Source organism: Centruroides vittatus, unplaced genomic scaffold (assembly GCF_030686945.1).
Source record: "Centruroides vittatus isolate TY-2023 unplaced genomic scaffold, ASM3068694v2 contig_680, whole genome shotgun sequence".
NCBI classification, from domain to species: domain Eukaryota; kingdom Metazoa; phylum Arthropoda; class Arachnida; order Scorpiones; family Buthidae; genus Centruroides; species Centruroides vittatus.
Genome location: NW_027122427.1, coordinates 2,890,814 through 2,913,218, shown reverse-complemented (window position 1 = coordinate 2,913,218; position 22,405 = coordinate 2,890,814). Strand labels below are relative to the sequence as shown.

Genomic DNA, 22,405 nt, shown 5'->3' with positions numbered 1-22,405 from the left:
ATTTATCGTAAATTTAATAAAATGCTCGATAAAATTTCTTTTACTATTATTACTATTATTATTTTTTCCAGCCGAAGATTGAAATTTGATTTTATTTTATCCAATAAAATGAAGTGATAAAATACTTGCTTTTATTTGGAAAAGTATTCTATTATTTTAATAAAAGTTAGTGTGTAATAATATATATTATTTGAATTAAAACAATGGAAAGAATTCGAAAAAAGAAGAAACAAAATTATTAATTTACTCTGCATTTTTATGTTTATATTCGAGTTAAGAACTAACAATAGCGATTATTTTTGAGTTACGAGGCCATATTAACGTGAAATTATTTAAGATTTTTTTCATTGCCGAAAAATATTACATCGTTAATATTTTTTTTTTATTAGCTATATTTTTCCACATTCTTTTCTTTTCGACCTTTCCCTATTGTCATTCCACTTTCTAATTATCTTCTCATCTTTTACTCCCGATCCATCTTCATCTTTCTTCCTAGTTCTTAAATTAACCATCAATTCTGACCTTGTATTGTCCGTTCTTCCGTTAAAGTAACTTGTCTAGAATCGTTTTAGGCTTTTACACACATATCTATTATACGTGTTTGTTCTTTTAGCTGTTTGTCTTTCTATCACTTAATGCAATTCCAACCATCTAGATCTTCAATTTTCTCTGTTATCATTCCGAATTATTTATCTGTATCCAATAATCTTTCGTGTAGAAATAAGTCTGGGAAAAATTAATTAAAAAACGAGCAATTATTTATCGTGACATCGTCAAAATTGTCATTTTTCGTCACAATGCAGTTAAGTTTACTAGTGTTTTGCCCCTGTACATCATACTTTTCCTGTAAACTACGAAATCATGCCGGTATCTAACTCCATTAAAAAAAAAATTGTTTGAATTGAAGTAACGTGATTTCCGGCACAAACCGGAAGTACTTATATAGTTATTCCGGGCCTCCTACCCCTACGATTTCCATATCTGGACTTTATTTTCGTGCATCTAATATCGTTCTAGAGATTAAGGACGGACAGACAGACAGTGAGAATTTATATTCAAATTTCAGCCAATAAAATTTTCAGTTTACTTTTTCAGTTTTCGACGTCTCTCCGTGATTTTAATCATGATTTTAATAGAATTATGCACGCATCTAAGCATTTATACATTATCAATTTTAATAATCCATACATTTTTACACGATGAGCAACAGTTATGTACTTCGGATATGCAATCATCGTTGTTTAATGCCACGTAAAACTTTATTTCAATGGAGAATAATTTACTAGCATCAGTAATGTTTGATAATACTGGTTATAGAGTAAAATTAAACGAAAGAGAGACGTCACAGTATAAATTACTGAGCCATCTTTTTTTTTTTTTCTTTCGTTGCACTTGTCGTAAGTGACCGAGAATGCTATTAGAAACCAGGCCTGTTGCTATGGCGATGATGACGTCAAGAAACCTTCTCCTCTCGAGTGCGGATACTTAATTTTATTGAATTGAAATTTTAAAATGTGTGCACACAAAATACAATATTTCACAAGTAGTTTCGTACAAACATATAATTAATTCAATTATAAAAACGACAGACAACGGGAAAAAACAAAATGTACATCATTAAACATTCGTCACATTTTAATAATAAATGTAATTTGTTATTAAATTCGTAAATAAAATTAATTATTACATAAATACAAGCGAAAATGTTAATTATTGCAAAACTAAATAACAGAAAAAAGATATATATATATATATTTATTTATTAATTTTCTGCAATTAATTAAATCTGGTAGCAGATGCTATTCATAACTGAAACCTTTGATTGTAATTCGAAGCGAGAGATCAAAGAAGCTGCAAACAATAATTACTACAGAAAGGAAATTGCCATCTGCTTATATGAAAACTACGAAGAGTACTCGAACAATGCATACTATTTAATTACAATTCTACAAACCCTACCAGCGTGTTGTAAACTCGCTCCGGGGGGTTATATTATTTTAAAGTTCGAGATTAAACGACCTTCGCACTTACACATAAAGAATTAAGCTGATAAACTTAATCTAATTCCAATGTAATTTTGGGATGAGTATTTCGTTAGCTATTCCTTTCGGATAAGCTTATATTAAATTAAATTTCACAGCGTAAATGTTCGGCAAAGTATAACTGGAAATGATGTTTACTACAGAACTACTCGGAAATTAACGTTTTAAAAATAATCCGATTTTTCTTGTTAAATTTATTCTTTTTAATTTGAAGTTTGTGGAATTTTTAAGGTCACTTACGAACGAAAAACACTTATTCAGAAGTTATAATTAGATATGAAAGCACTGTTGAGCTCGTCTTCAAAACAAAATATGGTTAATGTTACCTATGGTGCCAAAATGGCGGCTCGTCTCCGATTCCAGCAAATAGAAGAAGGGAAACAGTGGGGGCGCACGTTCTAACCTAACCTAACCTATTCTAATAAATTACCATAATTATTAGCAACCAAATTATTAGAATAGGTTAGGTTAGGTTAGAACGTGCTTCCCCACTGTTTTTTTCCTTCTGTTTCCTTGAATCAGAAACGAGCCGCCATTTTGGCACCATAGGTAACATTAACCAAAAATATTAATACTTAAAAACATTCTTGAGGTTTTAAAGTATTTTAAATAAAAAATTATATATTTAGCTTAATTATGAGATTATTCTAAATACAATTACACTAAAAACTAATATATAATATGCGTATTTCTATTTTAAAATTCCATCTTTTCTTATATCCATTGTATGTATTTTTTCTTATATTTTAATGGAAACGCAAGTTATAGATTTGTATTGCTACTGTTTTCTACTGTCTGGATGTGGATATAGAAACGTATCCAGTTTATTTTTATTCGAAATATTGTATTTTTTCAGAAAAAAAGAAAAACTATAACTCTAAGAACTTATTGTTATAATAATACAACCGAATATGTGGACTACAACATATGATATCAAGAATCAATCCTTAGGCATTTGTAGACTTATTATTATTTTATATAGGAAAATTTTGATATTTGGATGATTCTTATTTTTAGAATTATAAAACTGTGTTTGATTTTTTTTCGTACTTAATTCATTTAAATATAAAGAAAACTATCGAGTAAGAACATCAAATTTAAATATTAATGTTCTTCTAAACTTCTAATATTTAATGAGGGTTAATGTTACCTATGGTTCCAAGATGGCTGCTCGTCTCTGTCCCAGCAAATAGAAAAAAAGGAAACAGTGGGGACGCACGTTCTAACCTAACCTAACCTATTCTAATAATTATGGTAATTTATTGGAATAGGTTAGGTTAGGTTAGAACGTGAGTCCCCACTGTTTCCTTCTTTTCTATTTGCTGGAACAGAGACGAGCAGCCATCTTGCAACCATAGGTAACATTAACCTTAATGAGTTTTAAATTTGATTTTTGTAGCAATCTTTAAAAATAATTGAAAATTCCAAGAAATATTTGTAAATTCAAACTATAAACCGCATTAAAGCAATTAATTGAGAGATATCTTCATACTAAAATGTTTAATGCATAATGATCATCAAACATCGAACATAATGGAAATTTATCGCTTTGTACTTTAAATATTAATGAAATATTTGCAAGTTTAAAGGAAAGAAAAGAAGAATACAAGCTTCTTCTTTGAAATTTGAATAATTAATTAAGTATAAATCTGTATAAATATAATCTATGCCATAAGTTCACGGATATACGAAAACATCAAATCACTTTAAGTTTAATTTTACAACAGATACTCCACAAGATATTAATGTCGCTGTTTATTCGAATATTTAATTTACGAATCAAAATATCAATTCTTACATTATTTTGTATAAGAATTTCTTTGTATGTTAATCTCTATTTCTGCTACGCACTCGACAATAGCCGAGTGGATAAAACCACTAAACACAGGTCGTGGGTTCGCGCCCCATCGAGGAAATAGCCGAGTAAAGATTTTTGGATTTTCTTTACGTTTGTAACACTATTTTATCTATAGAAAGTCCTCCCGACAGGCATATCATCCATTAATCCAATTCCTACCCGAACTTAAAATATTAAAAAAGAAGAGGATCATCTTGATAAAAGCTTACCTTGCTTTCAGGTATTTATTTCGATACATTAGAATTAATTTTTAAAATTTAATTCTGTATTTTTTTTCTTTCTTTCTAAGAGACTATTTGCCTTTGATTCGCATTTGGAATTAAACAGAATTTTCTATTTATAGAATGCCTCTAATACCATAAATCAAATTCATTACACTCGAAAAATACTCCGTTAGCAACTTTTTATTGCCTAATGGAAAATTTTACGACTTAAAAAAACGTTATATATAATTTATTTATCGATTGTAATAATTAAATTATGTATTATTAATACATAAATTTACAATTCAAAAATGAAAAATCGTTGCTTCCACCATCAAATAAGTACTTTTATGATAAAACTGTTTACAAGAAAGATTCGTAAAGTTGTTTTTTTTATTATTATTATTTACGCGAAAAACAATGTAAATAATTTAATATTCATGTGTTTATGTGGATACGAAGATGATTTTTATACAAATAATGAATAAAATATGAAGATAAAAATTCAAAAATAATAAAATAATCAAAAATTTTGTTTCTATTTTTAAAATGATTTTCTGACATTTTAACTAGAGCAGCTATATATGTAAATATGATTAAATTGTATGAAAAAATTCTCTCTGTAATTAAAAAAATTCGAATAACTTCATTAATACGGATTTTATAGCCATTGGACGGCAATTTTCAAACTTCAGACCTATACATTCCCGCTGTCATCCGTCCGTCTGTCCGTCCGTCGTTAACTAATCTCGAGAACGTAGTTAAATAGATGAAAATCTAGATGAGATATGAAAAGCTTAAGGTCATCTATAGACGAACTTTTGAAACGAAAATCACGTAAAATCAGTATCAAGGAAAAAATAAAATTTTATTTTAAAAATAAAAAGATTTTTATTGATAAAAAATTTTAAAAAATGTTGTTAAATTTTGTAATTTATATTCTCTTTTTTTTCCATTGAAAAATAGATTTTATCGCAACTAATAAAATATTCATTAAGCTCAGATAAGTGATAGCGTATCTATCGACAAGAAAAAGTTAGTTTAAGTCTAGATTTTTTAGATAAATTAATCTGTGTTGATCAATGCTAAAACTTCCTAATTCCCAAAAGTGGACTAGAAAAATACACGGCACGATCTACCTCGTTGATCTTTCAATATCAGTTATTTTACGGAGGTTTTTCTAACCTATAAGCACTAAGAGGGTCATTTTAATGCCCACTGTATGTTTGGTCAGGCCCACAATTAGGGTGACCGAATGGTGAAGGACGAGACCCAACATTATCTGGATCGCATTACTACTGAAAAATTTCTGGAGATTTTTGTTTCAGATTCGAACCCACGTCTTCCACAGTACCGAGCTTACCTCTTTGTCGCTTCGGCATATGGGGCATGTCTTTTATAGATTCAATAATAATTTTGATGAAATTATATATAATAAACAATAAGGATTCGTTAATAGCAAATAATTATGCTTTTTTATTGTCTTTTTGCTTTTTAAATGCTGTAATAAAATCAGTGGCACGTTATCCCGTGGGCATAAAGGGCAATTGTCTTTGGCCCCCACTAACAGGGGGTACCTAACTAATCTTTTATAAGAAAATATTTTTCTTGAAGAAAAATATCTGAAGTCAACACTACATATGATGCCCATAATTCAAATTTGCCTGGGCGCCCATGAAGTTATAACGTGCCACTGAACGTATTTTAGATAACGATTTAATCACAGTACCGGCCCGCAACTTTTAATCATCTTTTAATTAAAAAAAAATTTACCTGACTTTCAGTCCAAACTGGAATTTCTTAGTTAAGCTTTTCATATATGGTCTCGATTTTAATAGTGTCTTGCCCCTGTTTATCATACTTCTCCTGATAACAATCGAGTCATGCCGGTGATGTAGCTAATTCGAGAAAATTTTCAATTAAAATCATATAAAGTTCGTATGTAGTTAATTGTAGTCTGTGGTCCCTAAGATTTCCATATCTGTTCTCGATTTTCATCTATATAACTCAGTTCCAGAGATTAAAGAACAGACAAATAAACGACAATGGGAATGTATCAGTCTGCAATTTGAAAAATTTCAGCCCAATAATTAAAAAGTAAATAAACTAAATTCAAACAAACTATTTTGCATAAGGAAAAGCGTATTTTAATTAATAAAAATCTCATAAATTGCACATATTTATAGCTTTACAGAATATAGAAATACATTCTAAATTAGTTTTTAACTATTTTCTACGAAGAATCAAACCAATTACATCAGATATTACGCATAAAAATTAAGCATTTACCTATAAATAAATTCAAAAGAAGTAGTTGAAAGCGAGTTACTTAGATCTTCCGATTTACTGAACTGGAATCAAACAAAGCACGTGATTGATAACTGACAGGGACAATGACAATAATGGCTATAAAACGACAGAAGCAACCCTTGTAAACTCTTTTCTCCACAGATGTCGCTGTTAATTTCTTATCACTTCACAAATAAATAACACGTCATTGCAAACAACAGTGAAGTGACGTTTACAGGGAGGGGGGGAAATGTTTAAAAAAATAAATTAAAAATTTTATACATCCAATAAAACTTTAACGTCAAATCGAAGAGAATTTTATTTGGTCGCTTTGAATTAAAGAAAACATTTAATTAAGAAAATGTTTACACTTATAAACTTTGAAGGACCCTCCCCCCAAAAAAATCTTTAATTTAAATATAAAACGGTATTGAATCTATTAAATAAATTTAATTACTTCAATCTAATCAAAAATTTATAGCAACGAATAGAAAAACTAATTAAATTCTATAATAAAACCTGCTACATTTTGTATTTCTTGAATATATTACTTTTGTAGCGACATTCAATGTATTTATCACAAAGGGTTTATTTGATTTCATTGATTTTATTCCTTTACAAGAGCTATCCTTGATTTAAAAATACGTTCTATTTATATATAAAATATATATTTTAAAATATTCCGGCTCTATACGTTTATAAAGTACTGTAACCGATTGCTTAACGAATTTGGCAAAGTATTTCGAATCAACTTGAAACTATTGTTCAAATTACCAAGACTTTGTAACATTATAGCAAGTATTTCCTGAATTATATACTATTTTTATCTATAAATTTCAAAATAATTTACATTAAAAATGCAATAATAGAAATAATTTAAATAACAGGTAAAGTATGGACGTTATATAGGCTATAACATAGGTAAAGTATAAGCAAAAAATGACCCCCTCCAAGGGTTTTGGACTCAGGGATCTTGAAATACCGAGAAATGTAAAAAATTGGGATTTTTTTCTCTTTTACTTTATGCATGGATGTTAGTGTGTGGGGATACGATTTTGTTCACTCAATTTGAAGCTTAATAACTCCGATTTCTTTTGTCAAAAATTTCTGTAATTTTGCAGGAAAGTTTGTGTATTAGGTGATAATGTTTCTCGAAATTTTCAGGAAAATTGGTCCATAAATTCGGAAGATATGGTTCCTCTCCTGAATACCTCTCGAATCAATCTGAAGTCTTAAAGGTAATGCTAGCAATTATTAGGGATGAATACAGGGAAAGTCCACCAACAACGGTGCTAGTTTTTAGTATAAAAAGTGTTTTAACATTTTAAACAAGGTGCAGGTAAAATTTCATGAAGTTTTGTATACTTGGCAAATAAAAATTTTTAATTAACAATTGAAAAATATTTTAATCGTTTCAATGACTTTCATTTTTGATAATCTACACCGGTTCAGTTTCTGTTATGTTTTTGCAAAAAAAAGAAAGAAAAAATATTGCATTTGCAGCCATCTAGAAGAGAAATTCAATATACATCCCAACTTCCAAACTTAACGTTTAAAAAACAAATTTCATGACTACACATTTAAATAATATTAACATTTGTTTCATTGTAACATAGGTGTAAAACTTGCCTCATTTATTTTAATAACTTTCCATCAACACTTTATCATTTTAACTGCAAAAGTTTTAAATAAATAAAGGAAAAAGCAATATAATTAATTAAACTCTAGGATGACAATAATTTACAAGTTCATACGAAACACTGAAATTAGAATAATAGTATTTTCAGAACTCGCCCCTTTCATACCTCGAATGCGGAGGGATTTTTAACAATTTATTTGCATATTGAAACGGACGAGAGCTTAAAAATAAACATCACCTTCTCAAACTACATATTCCTGTGGAAATAGACGAGCTGTAACGACACTTTTACTGTGGATTTTAAGAGATATCATTTCTAATTAGTTATAATTACTCAATATAGGTGTGTAAGTAATAAATTTAATCAGTGTATCAGTATTTATGTATGTTCATAAGTACTACATTACGTAAAATTTCAAGAAAATACATTTTATAATATACCATTTTTTGATTTGGTTTAATGAGATACGTCAACGCAACACACGGGCGATCTGCTAAGTGGATGCTCACTGCAGAACTTTCTACGTGAAATTGGCCCCTATTTAGTTAGACACGTGAAGAAAATCCGGAAAACTTTAACAGCTTGTTAGTAAACCGAACCCGCGACTAACTGGTAAGTGGATAAAATCCCTAAACACAGGTAAGTGTTCAGGAATTTTATCCACTCGACTACTCGTGATCTAATATAGAATCATCACATATTTATTATTTATATGAAGATTTTTTAAAGTATTTAAAATCTATCTTATTAACTTCAAACTTTAATTATGACTGAGTTTTAAAGCAGCCTTTTTTAGGTATTCTTATCTCAACTACAATAGATTTAAAAAATAATTGTTCTCATTCTTACCCGCTGAAGATTTTAAATTTCCATATTCTTACTATAGTGGCGAGTTAGTTCGAAGAAATGAACCATATACAAAAGTTTTGTAGAATTTTCTAAATTGTTAACTAAACAATTTCCTATTTTCTTTCGAAACTTTGTCTAACTACAAATTTTAACTCTTGTTGTCGAGTTTATTGCAGGTCGATAGATGTAATCGCTGGCTAGCCAGTTAATACGAGAAATACTTCCACGAAAAGCATTGCATTCGGGGATAAGATCGGATTTCAATCAGAATTACAATTAACACCGTAGATTAAAAATATAATAATCATATCATTTTATTGCTTCGTTATGTCTTATATAAAGAAAATATAAAATAAAAGAAAAATTTCAAAATATAACTGGTAAATCAATTTAATAAAGTACTCTGTATAAGACACACGTTTACGTATCTACACAGTTCAAGGTATCCGCGTCAAATTTGGAATAAGTGTTCTTCGACATCCTAGAAAAATAACTGTGAAGATTCCCACTCAATCATCCCTAACCCACCCCCTCTTAACTTCAGCCCGAACAAGCTTTAACATAACATCGTAGTTTTATTATTGTAAATTCTCAGATCAATAAATGTACATTTTAGTTACTAAGAACGTTATTTTTATCATCCTCTCCCTACCTAAATTCATTAATCCTCACCCACTTAAAAACCAGGCACACGCAGCTACTCAGAACCATTTCATCCTATTTATCCTTTCAATTTGTTTAAAACAAAACACAAAATACCGTTATTTTTATATAAAAACGTAAAATTTTTAGAATCATACGCTAAAAATATCTCGATACCATATCAGAAAAATTTATAATCAATATTGGAAATGTACATCCTGAGTAATATATCAATACACTTTTCTTTTTTACAAAACATACTCGTAGATAGATGTATTACGGATGAGATACCGTACACTGGAAAGAATACCGGAGGCAAAAGAGTTATTGCATGATTTACATGCAGTAAAATCTCTCCAAAACGGAACCTGAATAAAGCGGAAATCTGTCTAAGCGGGAAAAATATTCGGTACTGTGAGATTCCGGTTTACACAGGTTTTAGTGTATATAATATTGTGTTATTTAACAATGATTTTAAAATATTTACAAAATATAAATGATTTTAAGTATACAGTAAACCCCCTTATAACACGGTAGATAAGTTCCGTGTTATATGAATTTGTGTTGTACGAGTCACTTAAATACATGAGCCAATCACAGCCCGGCACACGGGCTGTGATTGGCTCATGTATTTAAGTGACTCGTACAACACGAATTCATATAACACGGAACTTATCTACCGTGTTATAGGGGGGTCTACTGTATTTTATAAAAGTTTAAAATGCATCTTGCGTATACTCTTAATTTGGTATTAATGAATTTCGAGATGATTTATTATTTAAAAAATCAAATATTATCGTGGTACTTATTTAACTTAATAGTATTTCAAAATTATTTATATTATAAAAGATAAAATTTAAAAATTAATATATTTATACATCGTTATGTAATCATATAACTGAATATTCTGTTTGTGCAGGAAGATTTATTTTAATACCGTGCGTATATACTTTTATATTCATTAGCATCGATTGATATTTTAAAATGCAATTGAGTTTTGTTCAATGGAAAATCTATTTAAATATTTTTTTATATAGATAGCATATTAAAAAAAAATTTAATAGGATTATTAATAGAATTCTTAGTAGTCAAACGACCCACCAATGGCCGAGTAGATAAAACCAGGCGAACCCCCAACCACGGCCAACGACGTATCCTCGCAAAGTTTTTTCGGGATTTTCTTCACGTTTTAACACCTAAATAGGGACAAAAGTCCTCCCAAAAGTCCTCCCCTTCGACAGATCGCCCAAATGTGGTGTTGTTGTAAACAAATAAACCAAATCAAACTCGGTAGTCCAGCAAGACTGTTAAGAACTTTATACCTTAACTTGTATGCCGTTTACTCAAAGACCATCTGGAATGAATTTAAAAAATGATTTTCATATAGTTACATGTAAAAATTTAGTTGAAAACAGATAAATATGTTAATTTTCTACGTCATTAGTTTCTTATCAGTTATAGAAACTTCAATAGATATGAACATAATTAAAAAATAATAATGTTGATAATACATTAAATCTTTAAAGATCTATTTAAAGAGTGGATAAAGATTAATGTTTCTATCTGTTCGTAATTCTTAAAATATATTCAAGAATTATCAACTGATGCAATGAAAATCGCATTTCCAAAGAAGTAAATATGTTTATATTTTGAACACAATGCAACTTTAAAACATTGTGTTTCGTATAATTAGGTTAGGTCGCATATATTGTTATACGTTTGGAGAAATAAAAGAACAAAGATTATTTATTTGTTGAAAATTAAGAAGTTTAAAATAACATTCTCTCAATTAATAAATAAACTATGTCATAAAGGTAATTATTATTATTAGTAATAATACAGCATACAGGTTCTAATTTAAAAGTAGACGTTGCAGCTGTTACCGGTAGAAAGATCGCAGGTGGTCTTATGGTCTATTCGTCCTAGAAATCACAATCTGTCAATCACTGTACATGTCATATTGACCGAGGAACTGGATATAAGAATTATGACAGCTTTTGTGGATGATATACTCGTAGATTTCGTATGAAGTGGCAAAAGGGAAGTCGAAATTGAACTGATAGAAAAATTGAGAAAAGATAAAGTCAGTTGCAGTGACAAAATGAAGAAGAATGGAGGACAATACAGAAAGAAGAATTACAGAAAATCACATTGATGAAAATTCGTTGATATTCTTTATTATTTATTGCAAATATGTCAATTTGCATACGTAGTACGTGGTTTAAAAACATTAAAAACAATGTAAAATTAGTTAAATAAATATCTCAGTGTAAAAAAAAAAAAATTAAATATTTTAAGTAATTAGTAGTTAGTATTTACTAGAACATGAAAACAAAAATGTATTGTTTTTGAAGTAATTTGAATTTATGATTTATTTTGTGATTTAATTGTCTACTTTTTTTTTTAAATATTAACCTTATTTAATATATTTAAAAGATTACAGACACGAGATTTCAACTTATTTGCTATATAATGTATAGAAGAATAAAAGAACATTTCTTTTTTGTTGAGTAAACAGATAAATTTACCGCTATATAATGGGCTTGTTTGCAGTTAATATAGCAGTTATTTTGAGAAAAACCAAAATGTTGTTTTTCAATATAACAGAGTGCCAAAACAGTGAGAAGAAACATCTTGAATACAAGTTGCCAGAGAAATGTATTATTCAGAATAGTGTATATTCAAAAATACAATTTCCAGGCTGTAAGATATGATATAAAATAATGCCTTAAAAAGTATAGTTTTTTAATGGTTTAAGTAGTATATCTAGATATTAAAGAAATCATAGTTATAGCTAGAAAAGAATAAATAGCTGCATTATAAAAATTATTTATTATAAAGAATATAGATTAATTTTCAATTTTAATTCACATAAAGATTAATTCATAAAATCCAGCAACGAGTTGCGTAACATTCCCGGCAAAAAAAGTTAAAATTGTGTGTGTGATCCATCAGTTATGAGATAGAGTAGAGATAGTTTTATTAAAAAACTATAAATGCTAATAACGAGTTTTGAGTTAATGTTACCTTAGGTGCCAAGATGGCGGCTCGTCTCCGATTCCAGCAAGGAAACAGTGGGACGCACGTTCTAACCTATTGTAATAAATTACCATAATTATTAGCAACCAAATTATTAGAATAGGTTAGGTTAGGTTAGAACGTGCGTCCCACTGTTTCCTTGCTGGAATCAGAGACGAGCCGCCATCTTGGCACCTAAGATAACATTAACCCGAGTTTGTGATCCCACTCCAGATATGACATGATCACCTCAATCTCCCCCATCCCATTAAGCTTTAACCACCAAAATTTAATAGCATCAATGCTCCTAATACATAAACCTGTCTGCATAATTTCTGCAGAATTTCGGAACTTTTCAACAAAAAGTATACAAGTTATTAAGCTTCATACTGGGAAAATCGTATCACTCTAATACACACACACACACACACGAAGATCTGTATATACAGAAAATAACACGTATATATTTGCATTTCTCGATGTTTCAAGGTGTCCTGAGACCAAAAAATGTAAAAAGTATGGGGGTTATTTTTTGACCAATCATTATACTTTCCCACTGTATTATATAACAGCCGGAAAAGCAATAAAACCATTAGGTTAATGTAACCCTTGGTGCCAAGATGGCGGCTCGTCTCTGATTCCAGCATGGAAACAGTGGGACGCACTTCTAACCTAACCTAACCCATTCTAATAAATTACCATAATTATTAGCAACCAAATTATGGTAATTTATTAGAATGGGTTAGGTTAGGTTAGAAGTGCGTCCCACTGTTTCCATGCTGGAATCAGAGACGAGCCGCCATCTTGGCACCAAGGGTTACATTAACCAAATAGTATAATTAATTTATTAAGTTATTCATTGTTTCTGCTTAGTTTCTTTTATAAAAAGCAAGATTTGGAAAAGATTGAAGTTTTCTTTCACAGCAAATTTGGATGTACTTCTAGAAAATCTATCTCGTCCCGATGGATTGATCCGAACATTTTGTCAGCACGAACAGAAACGAGCTAATAAAAAACTTTAACCGTATATAACGATTGCTTTGAAATGCCAATTTTATACCAAATTGTAAAATAAATAAGAAATTTTCAAAGTTTTGTGCAACTAAAATAAATAATATACTTTCGAATTACGCGTAAAATTTATTTACGTTTTTATAGATGGTGGATAAATCGTTTCATATAATTTATAGACATTCTGATTCATATTTTTGATAAATTATGCCGAAAGTAGAAAAAAGTGAAAACGAATTAATAATCATTAATCATTTATTATAATCTTAGGATTTAATACGTCAAGATTGGGAGGTGTTACAAAGAAATTAAGTAGTTACAAAACAACTTACGATACGTCCAATGAAATAAGCAAAATCAAACAGAACATTAATCAAAATACTGAGGATTAAAACCATAAATATTTAATGAAATCTCAGTTGCGACGTTTTAATAAATTCAAAAGAGGGAGGATGGTCGAGGCGGTTAAGGCGCCAGTTTATCGCTCTGGGAGATCCGAGATCGAATCTGGGTGAATTCTGAGTTGAATGTGGGGGGAGCCGAGATCGAATCTAGGAGCTCCCGGGAATTTTTCATGGGCGGTTTGAGCCGGACATATTGGAACTGATCTCTCACCACTCGGCCACCGCCATTGTGAGCCTGGCTGAAGCCAAGATGGATTTGGAATAAAATTCTCTTAGTGACCAAGAAAACAAGAAGAAACATTGTAAGAATATTTGTCTTAATTCGAATTTTTACCTTAATATTACCATTTCACTTTATTCATGACGGTATTTAAATAAATCTATAAATTTACTGTAATATAATATAATAATATAATTTTTACAATAAGATTTACATTATGGATATTACTTAACGTATCAGTCGCTCAGTAGTTTCAGTAGTATTAATGAATATAAAGAGCGACTACAAAGCACTTCTGTATGAGATTGTTCTGTGTTGATTATTTATTTTTACATTGCTTTCAAGTGACAGACACTAGAAAATAAAATGAAAATGGTATAGTCTCCTTGATGTCTAGACTTAATAACATGTGATAATTCGTTTTGGAGTATTGTTAAAGAGGAAATTTTTAATTTCGCCTTATAAGAGCTGAAAATCTGAAAAACTGCTACCAGGAACAATTTTAATGACTTGAAAATGTACGGAAGAACAAAGAAAAATTTAAATTTGTGTAAAGAATGAAGAAGAGCATGAAGTTAATTTCCTAATCGCTATGCAGAATTATTTTGAAGCTATTGTGTACTGTTCGAAAATAATTCACTTTAAATATTAATAATAAATTTTTATACATAGAAAGGGCTGAAACCTCCTCTATTACAGAAACACTTAATAGAAAATTTTTATTTTGTGCACATAGGAAAAACTTTTTCTAAAATAAAAATCACTAGAAGTAAAATTATTTGTATCAAACACTATAATTTCTCTTTCGTTAATCACCTTGTTCGAAATCTTATATTAAAATGCATATATATATATATAATTTATTTTAAAAAATCTATTTGGCACATTTAAATCTTAATTAAAATGATTAAAAATGTAGGAGAATACTTTCAAATTTGATAAATTCAATATTAGAATTAATGCGTTACTGTCAATAGAACTGCTTTCAAATCAATTTGATTGATAGCATCTCATTATGAAATATTTTTATTTCGTTGTTTTTCTTTTCCGAAAGTTATTCTGAATGACAATCATACTCTAAATATTTTAGAATCAAATGAGTTAATAAAAACATGGAAAAACATTTAATATTACGCACATTGTCAAAAAACTTACTCGTCTTGACAGAATTGTCTGATTACTGCAATACTTGGCACACGGCCATGTTCAGTCTGTAAATGATTACAGTGGTAGTCCGATTGCACGTCAGGCAATGCCCTCAAAATGCTTAAAACCGCTACTTCAATATCGTATAAAAAGACTCGCGCAGGCTCATTGTCTTTAGAATTTTCAGTATGCATGTTGTTCGGATATCTTCAAACGCCAAGCATCCCAAATGGATAACGCACAGTTGATGGGGTTTGATGAAGGCCGCTTTATTGGAATGAGAGAAGCGAGATGGCCGTTTTGTTGTTTGCACAACAACTGACCTAATTGGTGTGACCGCGAGGAGGTGTTGGAGGTAGCACACGGCAGCCAGGTTCTAGACGCTTCAGACCACTAGGAAAGATGATTTTACGATCGTGAGAAAGCACGAACAGCTTTAATGGGGTCTTTGTCCACTATCCAGACATAGGTGTAGGCTTTACTATAGAATCCTGTCTCTTCCCGTACCATTAGTCATAAGCAGAGGAAAATTTATATGCACAGTGACCATTATGTCTCTTCCCATTAGCATCCCAACATTGTTAACTTCGTTTGCAGTGATGCTATGACAGAGGCACGTGGATTGCTATGAATTGGAAGCGTATTGTCTTTAGCGTGTTAAGCAATGAATTCAACTTCTGTTTGGAAACGAATAACCACTGTATTAGAATGTGAAATACCACTGATGGGCGTTTAAATTTCGTCTTTACTGTTGAACGGCGTACTGCCTCGCTGCTGGAGTGCTGGTCTGAAAAGCAATCTACTATGGCAATAGTGATCCTTCCTGGAAGTAGTGCGAGGGACAGCGATGACAGAGCGATATTATCCTGCACCCTCGTGTGGCACCTTTTTATGGCAGGGCTGCAAACAGACACTTTTCAGCAAGATAATACTCGGCCACACATCCGCGGTGGTTTCTAGGAATGTGTCTGTCACATTGCTACACTTTTTGGCTTGTCCTATCTCCACATTTGTGGGACAGCTACGAGTGTAATGGATCTGTATTGGTAGTTGAAACATCTTTAGGTAAATCTGTCGCAAGATAGCATATAGTATGGCCTCTTTTTTCGACCGTACAGCCGCATAAATCCATCAAGAGGAGGTCTTACAAAGTACTAAAGTTTGCTTTAAATAGTACCATTGTTCCATATAAAATTGTCCCTTTGATATATTGTTATCATTGATTACCTTCGTCGTTAAAGTTCGCGCTAAACAAGTTTCATTCAATTTCACCCCTTCTTGTTACATAAACTTTTTTATCAATGAGTATATTAAGATATTTTTCTTCCAGATTGTTATTTATTTATTGAAAATTTGAAATATATACGATAAACATATATTTTACAAAAAATTACACCAATTTTTGCTATTTAATATATATTACATAACACTTATAAATATCACATTGCTAATACTGTATAGTAGATCTTATTAAAATGTTTAAATATAAATTCTATTCGATTCTTTCTTTACAATAATAAGATTTACACAGAATGTTAACTGCTACTTAAGAGACATCTCTCTGTAATTTCATAAATATTAATGAACTGTTCGAATAAAATTCGGATTATGGAGTTTTAACAATCCTCATTAGTATATTAAAATATCTACAAGTGTATAAACATTGAATAACATTTTAAAAAGGCAGAAGCTACTATATTAAAATCAATTAATCTTTGATTTTGACTATTAAATTTGATTTTTGCGATCACATCTTGATTTTTTTTTAATATAAAGTTTAAGGCTACAGTACCTTATTAACACGATATAACAATATGAAGAGACGAACAGAACAGATGCTTATATCAATAATAAAACTCTTTTATACCGGAAGAAATATTGCCAAGTATCATAAAATGCAATTTAAATCTCAAAGGATATTTTTAACGCAAAAATATGACGTAGGAAATAAATGGAGAATGACGTAAATGTTTAAGAAGTATTGAAAAAGTGAATTTATTCTCAAAAATGAGGTTTTATTGGCGAAATTAAATTAATAAAGTAAAGAGACTAAAAGGAAAAAGAAAAATAATAATAATAATAAATTTAAAAGCATCATGAAATATAAGCATTAAAAATAGAAGAGATTTGAAAAATCCCTCATACATTTATTGAAATGAAATACAGATAAAGTAACACATTACAGAAAATAATTAATAAGAAAAATATAATTAAACCAGCAAAAAGATTAAGAAAACAAGCACTTAAGAGCAGCACTCTATTAACTGATGAATAAACACTGTAATCAAATTATAGCATTAATTACTATTTAAAACTAGACGTAAATACTGTTTAGAAGTTATACACGAACGTTACACTTACATAATGATTTTAAAAAGTAGAGTGAAGAAAATAAAAGACATAAACGTAATCAAATATCTTAACTGTAAGCAGACAGCAAGATATACAAGCAAAAAGTGGAACCAGATTGATAATGGAATAGAAAGAGACAGGAAAGGGTGAAGTGGAAGAAATCGGTTGAATGCCTAGAGATTTGCAGAAGTACATAGAAGTAGAAAAAGAAAGAAACTTGACCGAAATACCTACAAGATTTCTCAAACAACATCAAATAAGAGATGTGATATCAATTACAATATTGCCGAGCGAACACATTTTGGATTTGCAATTCTTCTCCATTGCTAACACTTGCCAATAAAGTTTATTACGGGGCTATAAATGAAATATCAAATCATCCAATTTCCAAGATAAAATAAGTTATTCAATAAAATAAATCTGCTCTTAAAGCCAAAATAATACTTAACGTTATATCGGGTTATCCGCCAATGATTAATGCTTACGGCTTATAGTAATTTGTCATTATCTCGTTATCTGATAAACATATTTTCTTTTTTAACATAAATAATAAAAGTATAAAATTGATTCGGAGAAAGTATTAAAGTTTAAGTAAACGAATAAAAATTTGGCACCACTTGCAGATGAATTACCATATTTCTAATCCTATTAAGTCAACGTGTAGTCTAAATTGGTTTCATCCAAATACAAAATACAGCGAGAACATTCGTAATACGATGGACTGCAATCACCATTATTTATAGCATATATTTCTTGTTTTTTTTTAATATAAATAATAATAATAATAATAATAATAATTTTTATCCTTTCAGATACTTCACGAAATCAATTATTCTACTTACAGCACATCCAGAAATTATAGTAATTTGTAACATTTTTCAATTCGCGTTAATATAAAACGTACTACAAGATCATAAGTTTATTTATTTATTTACAGAAAATATGAGAATTTTATTAACTTTAAGTAATAATAATAATAAAAAGGTAGGAATAATTCTTTAGAAAAGTATTAAGAATTTTATGATGTAATAAGACATTCGTCTCGAAAAAACTATTTTATGTTTTCAACTCATTGTCACTTCATGAATTTCTGACAAAACTGTTAGACGGAAGTGTGATAAATAGGATCATGGTAAGAGTAAGAAATTATTAATTTATCTTCTAGAGAAGCAAAAGGAGGAGAAAAGGGAGGCAAATATTTATGGTTTACGATGTAGATAAACTATATCAAGTATTTCGAATTATATAATACGTGACTTGTGTTTTATACAGAAACTTCTAAACTACATTTTGAATTTATTTACACTCTATAAATATTCCCGAAATATTCATTGTTTAAGTATATTTGTAGGCTACTCGCAAATTTTAAATGGAACCTCGAAACATTAAAAATTTTTAAATTATAAAGTCACGTAGTTTAATATATAATAAATATTTTATAAAAGCAAAGCTTTCATTACCGCAGTAGAAAATTTGCATATATTTTATTTATATTTTTGGTCGAAACTATAACTTATTTAATATATTAAACGAGTAATTATTTATTGTGACATCGTCATAATGCTGGGTTGCAATTTTTAAATCATCTTTTTTAATTAAAAAAGAAAAAATCACATGACTTCCGGTCCAGACAGGAAGTCATGTGATTTTTATATATAGTTAACTGGGGTCTTCGGCCCGTAAGCTTTTCATATCTGGTCTCAATTCTTATCTAACTCCATTCTTGTGATTAAGGACAGACATATAGACAGACGACAGTAGGAATGTATAAGTTTGCAATGTGTAAATTGTAGCCCAATAATAATTATATAAATTAAGAAAATATTTTAAAAAACATATTCACGTGAATTGAAAAATAGTGAGAAGCAATTTTTTTTTCTAATATCTAGGTTTATAATTGTATAATTAAAAAAGTTTCTACTTATAAAGAACATTAATAATATACAGGAGCCTTAATTACTAATAATATAAATAGGATTATTCATTACACATTCAATCTGTATTCACAAGTCGTAAAAACAGTCGTTAAATATTTAAATTTGTCATAAAATAAATCTTAATACCGTTCATAAAGCTGTCTGGAGTAGTTATAATCATAAAATTACCTTAATAACTAATATTTTAATTTAAAAAAAAAAAAAAATCACGCGAATTTCGGTCTAGACCGGACATTCGTATAATCGTCACTTCCGCCATTCTGGTCTCGATTTTCATCTATTTAACTGTTCTTGAGATTAACACAGGATAGAAAGATAGACAGACAGACTGACGAACGATAGTGGGAATGTTTAGGTCTGTAATTTGAAAATTTCAGCCCAATAACGAATTGAGAATTCTTATATAAATTTGCCGAAATAAAAGTAATTACATAGCATTTTATAAATAAAAATTAAAAATATTTTCTTTCTCTTCTCATTTATAAGTAATAAAATTAAAATTTATTTGATAATTTATTTCTTTATTAATAGTATTTTTATACTTATATTAATGATTAGTTATTAGTTATATTACCAATGATATATGGATTACATTAATTATTACGCTTCTTAAACTACGTATTTAATAAAATTTCACATGCAATTCACATCAATAAAATTATATACGTTTAATTAATCAATTATGGAGTATATTTTTATATTTTTAGAAGTAGATTTATATAATTTCAATCGTTTATTAATTTAAGCGAATTATGTTATAAAACAATAAATAATTTCTATTTAAAAATAATAGATGATTACACTTATTATTAATGAATTCTTAACATTTTAGAATAAGAATTATACTTTTTTTTTAAAGAAAGCATCACTGAATCTGTGCAGTTTATCCTTTAATTGCAACCCACGTGCCCAGTTCTTATAGAATTGCCCTAAAATTTCAAATAATAACTAAAAAAATTCTAATTGTTTGCATATTTTTACATAATATAATTCAGAGCTTCAACGTCACTTGTCTGGTTGGTGTGCCACTAGCTCAAAAAAAGTTGAGTAGTACTAATAGCACGTTATCCTATGGGCAAAAAGATCAATTGCCCGGGGCCCCCATCAAAAGGGGTCTCACTAATCTATAATAAGAAAATATTTTTCCCAAATATTTCCTCTGAAGTTGACTCTATACATGGAGCCTCCTTATTCAAATTCGCCTGGGCCCTATAAAGCACCACTAAGAAGTACTGTTTTAAAGAATACTCAATAATATAAATTAATACATAACGAGTACAGGAAAAATGGAGGATCCAAAAGAGGAAGCTGATACGGAAAAATAATTCATCTTCCATCTCAAATAAAGATGAAAAAGGCAATGATATTGGATATGGCGTAGTTCTTTTCGTATTATTTAAATGCGTATAGAAATAAATAAACAAAATTAGTTATCATTTTTTAACTTCTGATTTGAATTCATTAACCTCGAGGGAAATCTTGTCCGCGTATACGGAAGAATGATTTATATCGAAATATATTTTAAGATGATGATGATCAATCTTGAATGAAAAATGGAATCACCATTCGGCAATCACGATAATTGTTTCGATCCTAAATTCACCTTTAGAAAAATATTTAAAAAGAAAAAAAAAATTCATCTAATTCGCTTGAAAAAAAAAAAAGTAATGTCAATATTTTCGAGCCATTCTTATAACGTGTAATAAGATATTTTATAGAGAAATGCGACAAAGAAACCATTAAAAATTAATTTAAATAAGAATTTATTATATTTACCAGCTCAATCGCATTAATTTCCTAGAATACTAATTGAAAAATGTTTAAAATTTTAATTATATAAGTCACCGTGGTATTTATTAATCTGCTGCATTTGTTTGTGTTTTTTTTTTAAGAAAAAGAGAAAGATTTCGTGTCTTGTTTATTCTCGAAAGTGTCAAATTATCGAGAATTTTAAGATTTTGTCAAAAGGACAAGAGAAGATGGATGACGACTGCCCTTCCTAAGTAATTTGTCAAATCTATACAGACATGATTGCCTATATTGTGAAATCCAATGTTTGCATAGAATGGAAATTCAATGTATCAATTCAAAGTTTTCACACGTTACTATATCGATTTCTGTCACATAAATGTCATTGAGTGGTCGGAAACCCCGATTATATATAGACCAGATATAATTTATTTTAATAGGAAAAGGAAGTGAAATATCATAATTAACAAAAATTTAACAAGACTAGACCTAATGTAATTAAGCGGTTATTAATTTATTCTTCTATGCCGGACAGATAAAGAAAAAAAGAAATCAAACTCAACATATTTTTAGCTTGCAATAATCAATGTTGAAATTCTCATCGTAAAAAAAAAAATAATAATAATATTAAATTATTTTATTAATAATTGAATAAGATATAATAAAATAAGTTAATTATGTAAATATAAATAAATATTTTAAATATAATTAACTATTTTTTCCATTGTAGAATGACAAAGATTAATGATACCGTGTCTAGAAAGAGCTTTAAAGAGGAGTGTTTCAACGAGATTATCAATCTTTTTGAAGAGCTAAAACCATATTAATAATACGTGAATAGGGAAGTAGAAACGTGAAATACCAAGGTGGTAAATTATAAAGTTGAAATCAATAGGAAATCGCATTTTAAAAAAAGAAATTTTTACTTCTGCATCAACTGTTTCAAAGAGATTTTTGTCATGCAATTTCGGTTATAACTTCTTCGGTAAAAGAAAATGTCTTACAAATAGAGTGTAGCGAATACCACAAGAAAACTCTCCAGAAA

General features: G+C 29.2%; 1 protein-coding gene across 6 annotated transcripts in view; it reads right to left on the bottom strand.

The window, feature by feature from the left end:
- Positions 1-22,405, bottom strand: part of LOC136980185 (histamine H2 receptor-like) — a 58,223-nt gene that overhangs the window by 24,096 nt on the left and 11,722 nt on the right. The window contains exon 1 of one of the 6 annotated variants that reach the window (XM_067276245.1): positions 6,393-6,590. The exons of 3 other annotated variants lie outside the window; for them this stretch is intronic. The gene's annotated coding sequence lies outside the window, so the exon portion shown is untranslated. Of the gene's footprint in view, positions 1-5,876; positions 5,923-6,392; positions 6,591-13,440; positions 13,547-22,405 lie in introns of those variants that run through there. 2 more of the 6 variants (XM_067276247.1, XR_010881511.1) reach the window with 2 other exon arrangements.